Genomic DNA, 12,974 nt, shown 5'->3' on the forward strand with positions numbered 1-12,974 from the left:
CTAAACAAGATCTGACTTAAGCTAAAATGTTCTGAGCTCTTTGCGTCAGCCTCAGTGCTTTTAAACGTTCATTAAAAAAAATATATATATATATTACATTTGTGATCTATCGTCCGACAACTGTCCTAGATACTGTTGGGGAATATTTCTTCCTCGCACAGAATGACAAGCTGACCAATAGAAAAGCTTTCTACTGTGGGGAACAGTAGATAGGCTGGTGATTTTGCTGTTCGTTACTTGACTTGTTGGCTGAGGAAAAGTAAAAATGTGTACAGTTTTGATGATTCAACCGTATACGCGGTCAGCAACGATAGCTAATGAAGTAACCAAGGGTTGCAGTCTGTTTTGAAAACAGGTGACCGGTAATAAACTGGTCCTGAACATCTCTAAAACTAAGAGCATTGTATTTGGTACTAATCATTCCTTAAGTTCTAGACCTCAGCTGAATCTGGTAATGAACGGTGGGGCTGTTGAACAAGTTGAGGAGACTAAACTACTTGGGTGTTACCTTAATATGTTTTTTTTTTGGCCACGATTAAAGAGTTGTATTTCTTTCTCTCATCTGGTAATAGAATCGCGCTTTCCAGCGTGTCAAACACCACTTTGCAATGAGCCGGAGGCAGTATGCATTTTGAAAAAAACATACAGTTACTTAATTGTTTGAAACCTGAACGTTTTACTACATATTACCAGACATGCTTGTTTCAAAGTAGCCTAGGCAAAATCTGACAATATCCTTGGAGGAAATTATTTTATAAAAGACTTCCATATGCCATTGAAACCAGTACCCTTATTTATCTCATGCTATTGGTTTTAGGGATGCACAATATAAAAAATAAATAATCGGAATCGCCCGATATTAGCTAAAAATGCCAATATCGGTACCGGCCGATGTCTAGTTTAACGGCAATGTGCAAAACCGATGTCAAAGCTGACGTGCATACCTATATAAAACTTAGGTACATGACGTAATGACGCCATGTAAAACTTTACAATACACGTACAACACAGCATTCCTAACCTCGCCCACAATGTCTGCTGTGTGGATCGAGCAGTCAACAAGTCCAGCAGTCATTTGACAGAGTATGAATATTTCAGTGAGACAACTCAAAAGGTGAAATCAATTCATGTCAAGATAATGGAATTCATTGTCCTTGACAATCAACCGTTCTCTGTCGTGGGTGATGTTGGCTTTCGCCGACTGGTCGAGCACCAGTACACACTACCAAATGAGCTATTTTTCAGAAGTTACACAGTAATAGCGTCACTGCTATCAGCTTCACGACTGTTACATTCCCCAGTTTCTGTGTTGTGGTTTGTGTACTTGTATGTATGTATGTATTTAAGGATGGCTTCCTGGAATCCCCCCCAAGCAGCTGATTGGTCGACTCCATGGCTAATTGGAGCTGACCCCGCCACCTCGTCAGGGTACAGCTGTATCCCATTGGACTCCTTCTCCAGCTAGAAAAGCCAATGTTCTGTTATTCTCAGATAGAGCTGAGGGTGATGTCCTGCATTATGGACAGATGATTGCTGAGAGATGAGGGTGATGTCCTGCATTTTGGACAGATGATTGCTGAGAGATGAGGGTGATGTCCTGCATTTTGGACAGATGATTGCTGAGAGATGAGGGTGATGTCCTGCATTTTGGACAGATGATTGCTGAGAGATGAGGGTGATGTCCTGCATTTTGGACAGATGATTGCTGAGAGATGAGGGTGATGTCCTGCATTTTGGACAGATGATTGCTGAGAGATGAGGGTGATGTCCTGCATTTTGGACAGATGATTGCTGAGAGATGAGGGTGATGTCCTGCATTTTGGACAGATGATTGCTGAGAGATGAGGGTGATGTCCTGTGTTGGTTGTTGTTAGGAGAGAGATGATTAGTGTTTCCTGTATTGGTTGAGTGAGAGAGAGAGCTGATTGGTTGTGTGTCAATAGGACGCAGTGGTTCTTATTCTGTTTTTGTTCCCAGGGGGGGAAGGGGAAGGCACCTTGGCAGTGTTTAGGCAAGAGGCCCGTGGGGCATACATAACCCGAACTGGTTTACTGTCTATACACACACTAGGTAAGACCTGGGCGGACCATCCCCTGTATTTTGGTTAGTGCACCAGGTGGTGCTAGTTAGGTCAGTAGGTCACCAGGCGGTGCTAGTTAGGTCAGTAGTGGGTAGGTCACCAGGCGGTGCTAGTTAGGTCAGTAGTGGGTAGGTCACCAGGCGGTGCTAGTTAGGTCAGTAGTGGGTACGTCACCAGGCGGTGCTAGTTAGGTCAGTAGTGGGTAGGTCACCAGGCGGTGCTAGTTAGGTCAGTAGTGGGTAGGTCACCAGGCGGTGCTAGTTAGGTCAGTAGGTCACCAGGTGGTGCTAGTTAGGTCAGTAGCGGGTAGGTCACCAGGCGGTGCTAGGTAGGTCAGTAGTGGGTAGGTCACCAGGTGGTGCTAGTTAGGTCAGTAGGTCACCAGGTGGTGCTAGTTAGGTCAGTAGGTCACCAGGTGGTGCTAGTTAGGTCAGTAGGTCACCAGGTGGTGCTAGTTAGGTCAGTAGGTCACCAGCTGGTGCTAGTTAGGTCAGTAGTGGGTAGGCAGGTAAGAAAGGGGGCTTTGATATTTACTCTCTATGCTTTGGTTCCGTTCAGCCCCTTTTCCCCAAATTTACGGCGTGAAGGAATAAATTCCCTGTAAACGGTATTCTCTGGCTTTGTCATCCTGACTCACACCTACACTTCCATACCTCTATACCTCCCCCTACAGTCCCATACCTCTATACCTCCCCCTACAGTCCCATACCTCTATCCCTCCACCTACAGTCCCATACCTCCACCTACAGTCCCATACCTCTATACCTCCACCTACAGTCCCATACCTCTATACCTCCACCTACAGTCCCATACCTCTATACCTCCACCTACAGTCCCATACCTCTATACCTCCACCTACAGTCCCATACCTCTATACCTCCACCTACAGTCCCATACCTCTATACCTCCACCTACAGTCCCATACCTCTATACCTCCACCTACAGTCCCATACCTCTATACCTCCACCTACAGTCCCATACCTCTATACCTCCACCTACAGTCCCATACCTCTATACCTCCACCTACAGTCCCATACCTCTATACCTCCACCTACAGTCCCATACCTCTATACCTCCACCTACAGTCCCATACCTCTATACCTCCACCTACAGTCCCATACCTCTATACCTCCACCTACAGTCCCATACCTCTATCCCTCCCCCTACAGTCCCACACCTCTATCCCTCCACCTACAGTCCCATACCTCTATACCTCCACCTACAGTCCCATACCTCTATACCTCCACCTACAGTCCCATACCTCTATACCTCCACCTACAGTCCCATACCTCTATACCTCCACCTACAGTCCCATACCTCTATACCTCCACCTACAGTCCCATACCTCTATACCTCCACCTACAGTCCCATACCTCTATACCTCCACCTACAGTCCCATACCTCTATACCTCCACCTACAGTCCCATACCTCTATACCTCCACCTACAGTCCAATACCTCTATCCCTCCACCTGCAGTCCCATACCTCTGTACCTCCACCTACAGTCCCATACCTCTGTACCTCCACCTACAGTCCCATACCTCTATACCTCCACCTACAGTCCCATACCTCTATACCTCCACCTACAGTCCCATACCTCTATACCTCCACCTACAGTCCCATACCTCCACCTACAGTCCCATACCTCCACCTACAGTCCCATACCTCCACCTACAGTCCCATACCTCCACCTACAGTCCCATACCTCCACCTACAGTCCCATACCTCCACCTACAGTCCCATACCTCCACCTACAGTCCCATACCTCCACCTACAGTCCCATACCTCCACCTACAGTCCCATACCTCCACCTACAGTCCCATACCTCCACCTACAGTCCCATACCTCCACCTACAGTCCCATACCTCCACCTACAGTCCCATACCTCTATACCTCCACCTACAGTCCCATACCTCTATACCTCCACCTACAGTCCCATACCTCTATACCTCCACCTACAGTCCCATACCTCTATACCTCCACCTACAGTCCCATACCTCTATACCTCCCCCTACAGTCCCATACCTCTATACCTCCCCCTACAGTCCCATACCTCTATACCTCCACCTACAGTCCCATACCTCTATACCTCCCCCTACAGTCCCATACCTCTATACCTCCACCTACAGTCCCATACCTCTATACCTCCACCTACAGTCCCATACCTCCACCTACAGTCCCATACCTCCACCTACAGTCCCATACCTCCACCTACAGTCCCATACCTCCACCTACAGTCCCATACCTCCACCTACAGTCCCATACCTCCACCTACAGTCCCATACCTCCACCTACAGTCCCATACCTCCACCTACAGTCCCATACCTCCACCTACAGTCCCATACCTCCACCTACAGTCCCATACCTCCACCTACAGTCCCATACCTCTATACCTCCACCTACAGTCCCATACCTCTATACCTCCACCTACAGTCCCATACCTCTATACCTCCACCTACAGTCCCATACCTCTATACCTCCACCTACAGTCCCATACCTCTATACCTCCCCCTACAGTCCCATACCTCTATACCTCCCCCTACAGTCCCATACCTCTATACCTCCACCTACAGTCCCATACCTCTATACCTCCCCCTACAGTCCCATACCTCTATACCTCCACCTACAGTCCCATACCTCCACCTACAGTCCCATACCTCTATACCTCCACCTACAGTCCCATACCTCCACCTACAGTCCCATACCTCTATACCTCCACCTACAGTCCCATACCTCTATACCTCCCCCTACAGTCCCATACCTCTATCCCTCCACCTACAGTCCCATACCTCTATACCTCCACCTACAGTCCCATACCTCTATACCTCCCCCTACAGTCCCATACCTCTATACCTCCACCTACAGTCCCATACCTCTATACCTCCACCTACAGTCCCATACCTCTATACCTCCACCTACAGTCCCATACCTCTATACCTCCACCTACAGTCCCATACCTCTATACCTCCACCTACAGTCCCATACCTCCACCTACAGTCCCATACCTCTATACCTCCACCTACAGTCCCATACCTCTATACCTCCCCCTACAGTCCCATACCTCTATACCTCCACCTACAGTCCCATACCTCTATACCTCCACCTACAGTCCCATACCTCCACCTACAGTCCCATACCTCCACATGCAGTCCCATACCTCTATACCTCCACCTACAGTCCCATACCTCTATACCTCCCCCTACAGTCCCATACCTCTATACCTCCACCTACAGTCCCATACCTCTATACCTCCCCCTACAGTCCCATACCTCTATACCTCCACCTACAGTCCCATACCTCTATACCTCCACCTACAGTCCCATACCTCTATACCTCCACCTACAGTCCCATACCTCTATACCTCCACCTACAGTCCCATACCTCTATACCTCCCCCTACAGTCCCATACCTCTATACCTCCACCTACAGTCCCATACCTCCACCTACAGTCCCATACCTCTATACCTCCACCTACAGTCCCATACCTCTATACCTCCACCTACAGTCCCATACCTCTATACCTCCCCCTACAGTCCCATACCTCTATCCCTCCACCTACAGTCCCATACCTCTATACCTCCACCTACAGTCCCATACCTCTATACCTCCACCTACAGTCCCATACCTCTATACCTCCCCCTACAGTCCCATACCTCTATACCTCCACCTACAGTCCCATACCTCCACCTACAGTCCCATACCTCTATACCTCCACCTACAGTCCCATACCTCTATACCTCCCCCTACAGTCCCATACCTCTATCCCTCCACCTACAGTCCCATACCTCTATACCTCCACCTACAGTCCCATACCTCTATACCTCCCCCTACAGTCCCATACCTCTATACCTCCACCTACAGTCCCATACCTCTATACCTCCACCTACAGTCCCATACCTCTATACCTCCACCTACAGTCCCATACCTCTATACCTCCACCTACAGTCCCATACCTCTATACCTCCACCTACAGTCCCATACCTCCACCTACAGTCCCATACCTCTATACCTCCACCTACAGTCCCATACCTCTATACCTCCCCCTACAGTCCCATACCTCTATACCTCCACCTACAGTCCCATACCTCTATACCTCCACCTACAGTCCCATACCTCCACCTACAGTCCCATACCTCCACATGCAGTCCCATACCTCTATACCTCCACCTACAGTCCCATACCTCTATACCTCCCCCTACAGTCCCATACCTCTATACCTCCACCTACAGTCCCATACCTCTATACCTCCCCCTACAGTCCCATACCTCTATACCTCCACCTACAGTCCCATACCTCTATACCTCCACCTACAGTCCCATACCTCCACCTACAGTCCCATACCTCTATACCTCCACCTACAGTCCCATACCTCTATACCTCCCCCTACAGTCCCATACCTCTATACCTCCACCTACAGTCCCATACCTCTATACCTCCACCTACAGTCCCATACCTCCACCTACAGTCCCATACCTCCACATGCAGTCCCATACCTCTATACCTCCACCTACAGTCCCATACCTCTATACCTCCCCCTACAGTCCCATACCTCTATACCTCCACCTACAGTCCCATACCTCTATACCTCCCCCTACAGTCCCATACCTCTATACCTCCACCTACAGTCCCATACCTCTATACCTCCACCTACAGTCCCATACCTCTATACCTCCACCTACAGTCCCATACCTCCACCTACAGTCCCATACCTCTATACCTCCCCCTACAGTCCCATACCTCTATACCTCCACGGAGAGTTAAGTTGTAGCAGGGTGTTGCGGTCCCTCTTCTTAGAGGCGTACATTTATTTTTTATTTCACCTTTATTTAACCAGGTAGGCAAGTTGAGAACAAGTTCTCATTTACAATTGCGACCTGGCCAAGATAAAGCAAAGCAGTTCGACACAAACAACAACACAGAGTTACACATGGAGTAAACAAACATACAGTCAATAATACAGTAGAACAAAAGAAAACAAAAAGTCTATATACAGTGAGTGGAAATGAGGTAAGATAAGACAATAAATAGGCCATGGTGGCGAAGTAATCACAATATAGCAATTAAACACTGGAATGTGCAAGTAGAGATACTGGGGTGCAAAGGAGCAAGATGAATAAATCATAACAACGACATACTAAAGGAACGCAGTTTGCGTGTCAAATAACACAATTTGACACATTAAATAAGCTTTTAATTTGACACGTCGTATAACACAGTTCTGTTATAGAAGGTCGTGTTCTGAATTTGCACGTTCAAGCCAAGCGCCACCACTATCAGTAGCCCTGTCAAAGCTGTACAAACACAATGTCTGCAAACACCGGCCACGAACGATGTGTTTACAGTACCACGTTGGTAATAAAGCATTATTTGTTCCACTGCAATTTTATATAACAACATTCCAACCTCGTTTAGCATAATTATACTATTTGTATTCATTTGCATCACTGTCAATGACATACTTTTATTTTGAAGGCTAACCACCAAGTCCTCTAATTGTGGCTAATCCCTGTTGTGGCTAATCCTTGTTGTGGCTAATCCTTGTTGTGGCTAATCCTTGTTGTGGCTAATCCTTGTTGTAGCTAGCTTCACATAGATGGGTCCGACCACCATTAAACTGTCTTATACATGAGGGTTATTTTAGATGACACCAGCTATATAGCTAGCTGGCTAACTACAGCTACTGAAATAGATGATGCTGTTTTGATGTGTTTTTGGGGAAGAACATTGTTTGCATCCATGAGCTAGCTAGCTTTTTATGACCAGCACTGTAGTGGCGCGAGACTTTACCAGCATCATAGCAGACGTATCGATGAGTCGTTGTGACATATGAAATACCAGTGGTAGTGTAATCAATGTGTAACAACTACGTAAAAAATGAATGAACGTGTTAAATGATTATGTGACGTGCAGTCATATTCAGGTCCTGATTGGTCAACAAGCGTATATCATACAGCTACTTCTACAGATACCATACACCACAACATATACCATACACCACTACATATACCATACACCACTACCTCTACATATATCATACACCTCTACAGATACCATACACCACTACCTCTACGTATACCATACACCACTCACATATCATACACCTCCACCTCTACATATACCATACACCTCTACATATATCATACACCTCTACCTCTACATATATCACACACCTCTACCTCTACATATATCACACACCTCCACCTCTACATATATCACACACCTCCACCTCTACATATATCACACACCTCCACCTCTACATATATCACACACCTCCACCTCTACATATATCACACACCTCCACCTCTACATATATCACACACCTCCACCTCTACATATATCACACACCTCCACCTCTACATATATCACACACCTCCACCTCTACATATATCATACACCTCCACCTCTACATATATCATACACCTCCACCTCTACATATATCATACACCTCCACCTCTACATATATCATACACCTCCACCTCTACATATATCATACACCTCCACCTCTACATATATCATACACCTCCACCTCTACATATATCATACACCTCCACCTCTACATATATCATACACCTCCACCTCTACATATATCATACACCTCCACCTCTATCATACACCTCCACCTCTATCATACACCTCCACCTCTATCATACACCTCCACCTCTATCATACACCTCCACCTCTATCATACACCTCCACCTCTATCATACACCTCCACCTCTATCATACACCTCCACCTCTATCATACACCTCCACCTCTATCATACACCTCCACCTCTATCATACACCTCCACCTCTATCATACACCTCCACCTCTATCATACACCTCCACCTCTATCATACACCTCCACCTCTATCATACACCTCCACCTCTATCATACACCTCCACCTCTATCATACACCTCCACCTCTATCATACACCTCCACCTCTATCATACACCTCTACATATATCATTGTCAGGTAGCCAAATGCACATTTGCGCGTAGCCTACTGTCATGTCGGTCTTCCCTGTGGCTCAGTTGGTAGAGCATGGTGTTTGCAACGCCAGCATGGTGTGTGCAACGCCAGGGTTGTGGGTTCGATTCCCACGGGGGGCCAGTACAAAAAAATGCATGAAATGAAATGTATGCATTCACTACTGTTAGTCGCTCTGGATAAGAGTGTCTGCTAAATGACTAAAATGTAAATGTAATGTGCACATTGCTGAGCTAATAATGTTAAGAAATAGTTTATCAACATTTGAAGATAAACATTCTGTTGCTTTTTAACGTTTGTTTATGTAGCCTAGTCCGACTGAATCTCTACTTCCATATATATACTGCTCAAAAAAATAAAGGGAACACTAAAATAACACATCCTAGATCTGAATGAATGAAATAATCTTATTAAATACTTTTTTCTTTACATAGTTGAATGTGCTGACAACAAAATCACACAAAAATAATCAATGGAAATCCAATTTATCAACCCATGGAGGTCTGGATTTGGAGTCACACTCAAAATTAAAGTGGAAAACCACACTACAGGCTGATCCAACTTTGATGTAATGTCCTTAAAAACAAGTCAAAATGAGGCTCAGTAGTGTGTGTGGCCTCCACGTGCCTGTATGACCTCCCTACAACGCCTGGGCATGCTCCTGATGAGGTGCCGGATGGTCTCCTGAGGGATCTCCTCCCAGACCTGGACTAAAGCATCCGCCAACTCCTGGACAGTCTGTGGTGCAACGTGGCGTTGGTGGATGGAGCGAGACATGATGTCCCAGATGTGCTCAATTGGATTCAGGTCTGGGGAACGGGCGGGCCAGTCCATAGCATCAATGCCTTCCTCTTGCAGGAACTGCTGACACACTCCAGCCACATGAGGTCTAGCATTGTCTTGCATTAGGAGGAACCCAGGGCCAACCGCACCAGCATATGGTCTCACAATCACAAGGGGTCTGAGGATCTCATCTCGGTACCTAATGGCAGTCAGGCTACCTCTGGCGAGCACATGGAGGGCTGTGCGGCCCCCCAAAGAAATGCCACCCCACACCATGACTGACCCACCGCCAAACCGGTCATGCTGGAGGATGTTGCAGGCAGCAGAACGTTCTCCACGGCGTCTCCAGACTCTGTCACGTCTGTCACATGTGCTCAGTGTGAACCTGCTTTCATCTGTGAAGAGCACAGGGCGCCAGTGGCGAATTTGCCAATCTTGGTGTTCTCTGGCAAATGCCAAACGTTCTGCACGGTGTTGGGCTGTAAGCACAACCCCCACCTGTGGACGTCGGGCCCTCATACCACCCTCATGGAGTCTGTTTCTGACCGTTTGAGCAGACACATGCACATTTGTGGCCTGCTGGAGGTCATTTTGCAGGGCTCTGGCAGTGCTCCTCCTGCTCCTCCTTGCACGAAGGCGGAGGTAGCGGTCCTGCTGCTGGGTTGTTGCCCTCCTACGGCCTCCTCCACGTCTCCTGATGTACTGGCCTGTCTCCTGGTAGCGCCTCCATGCTCTGGACACTACGCTGACAGACACAGCAAACCTTCTTGCCACAGCTCGCATTGATGTGCCATCCTGGATGAGCTGCACTACCTGAGCCACTTGTGTGGGTTGTAGACTCCGTCTCATGCTACCACTAGAGTGAAAGCACCGCCAGCATTCAAAAGTGACCAAAACATCAGCCAGGAAGCATAGGAACTGAGAAGTGGTCTCTGGTCCCTACCTGCCGAACCACTCCTTTATTGGGGGTGTCTTGCTAATTGCCTATAATTTCCACCTGTTGTCTATTCCATTTGCACAACAGCATGTGAAATTTATTGTCAATCAGTGTTGCTTCCTAAGTGGACAGTTTGATTTCACAGAAGTGTGATTGACTTGGAGTTACATTGTGTTGTTTAAGTGTTCCCTTTATTTTTTTGAGCAGTATATATATATATATATATGGTCATTTTTAACGTTTGTTTGTGTAGCCTAGTCCGACTGAATCTCTACTTCCATATATATACACCTGGTCAGAAGTAGATAGCCTCTCTACTGTACAGCATGGTTCTCCCTAAAGAATGGAAGGTATCTATACATTGAGTGTACAAAACATTAAGAACACCTTCCTAATATTGAGTTACAATTCATCAACCAGTGCCCCCGTGTCCCGCACATTGGCTAACCGGGCAATCTGCATTGTGTCCCACCACCTCCCCCTCCCCCAACCCCTCTTTTTATGCTGCTGCAACTCTCTGTTTATCTTATATGCATAGTCACTTTAACTATACATTCATGTACATACTACATCAATTGGGCCGACCAACCAGTGCTCCCGCACATTGGCTAACCGGGCTATCTGCATTGTGTCCCGTCACCCATCAACCCCTCTTTTACACTACTGCTACTCTCTGTTCATCATATATGCATAGTCACTTTAACCATATCTACATGTACATACTACCTCAATCAGCCTGACTAACTGGTGTCTGTATATAGCCTCTCTACTGTATATAGCCCCTCTACTGGATATAGTCTCTACTGTATATGTAGCCTCTCTACTGTATATGTAGCCTCTCTACTGTATATGTAGCCTCTCTACTGTATATGTAGCCTCTCTACTGTATATGTAGCCTCTCTACTGTATATGTAGCCTCTCCTGGATACAGCCCCTCTCCTGGATACAGCCCCTCTCCTGGATACAGCCCCTCTCCTGGATACAGCCCCTCTCCTGGATACAGCCCCTCTCCTGGATACAGCCCCTCTCCTGGATACAGCCCCTCTCCTGTCTATAGCCCCTCTCCTGTCTATAGCCCCTCTCCTGTCTATAGCCCCTCTCCTGTCTATAGCCCCTCTCCTGTCTATAGCCCCTCTCCTGTCTATAGCCCCTCTCCTGTCTATAGCCCCTCTCCTGTCTATAGCCCCTCTCCTGTCTATAGCCTCTACTGTATATCCCCTCTACTGTGAATGGGAACATCTATAAACAGCAACAGTCCTCTGGGTAGCTAGAGGAGGTGAGGAGGCACCATAGGGGGAATGGGAACATCTATAAACAGCAACAGTCCTCTGGGTAGCTAGAGGAGGTGAGGAGGCACCATAGGGGGAATGGGAACATCTATAAACAGCAATTCTGTCCATGAAACTTTGTTTCAATTTATATTAATTGTACAATTACAACATCGTTACTTCACAGATTATGATGTTTACTTAACAAAATAACTGGTTCACGGTATAAATTGTCCTACAGCCAGCCAGCCAGCCAGCAAGGTCCCACAGCCAGCCAGCCAGCCAGCCAGCCAGGTCCCACAGCCAGCCAGCCAGCAAGGTCCCACAGCCAGCCAGCCAGGTCCGTCCCACAGCCAGCCAGCCAGGTCCGTCCTACAGCCAGCCAGCCAGGTCCCACAGCCAGCCAGCCAGGTCCGTCCTACAGCCAGCCAGCCAGGTCCCACAGCCAGCCAGCCAGCCAGCCAGGTCCCCCAGCCAGCCAACCAACCAGCCTGGTCCCACAGCTAGCCAGCCTGGTCCCACAGCCAGCCAGCCAGCCTGGTCCCACAGCCAACCAGCCAGCCTGGTCCCACAGCCAACCAGCCAGCCTGGTCCCACAGCCAGCCTGGTCCCACAGCCAGCCAGCCATCCAGCCTGGTCCCACAGCCAGCCAGCCATCCAGCCTGGTCCCACAGCCAGCCAGCCAGCCAGCCAGCCTGGTCCCACAGCCAGCCAGCCAGCCTGGTCCCACAGCCAGCCAGCCAGCCTGGTCCCACAGCCAGCCAGCCAGCCTGGTCCCACAGCCAGCCAGCCAGCCTGGTCCCACAGCCAGCCAGCCAGCCTGGTCCCACAGCCAGCCAGCCAGCCTGGTCCCACAGCCAGCCAGCCAGCCTGGTCCCACAGCCAGCCAGCCAGCCAGCCAGCCAGCCAGCCTGGTCCCACAGCCAGCCAGCC

At 48.3% G+C, this 12,974-nt stretch overlaps 1 protein-coding gene across 2 annotated transcripts in view; it reads right to left on the bottom strand.

Annotated features, from left to right (window-relative positions):
• The window catches only part of LOC106590004 (AT-rich interactive domain-containing protein 4B), a 202,320-nt gene that overhangs the window by 155,280 nt on the left and 34,066 nt on the right, over positions 1-12,974 (bottom strand). The window lies entirely within an intron of this gene.

This window comes from Salmo salar, chromosome 28 (assembly GCF_965601325.2).
Source record: "Salmo salar chromosome 28, fSalSal1, whole genome shotgun sequence".
NCBI lineage: Eukaryota > Metazoa > Chordata > Actinopteri > Salmoniformes > Salmonidae > Salmo > Salmo salar.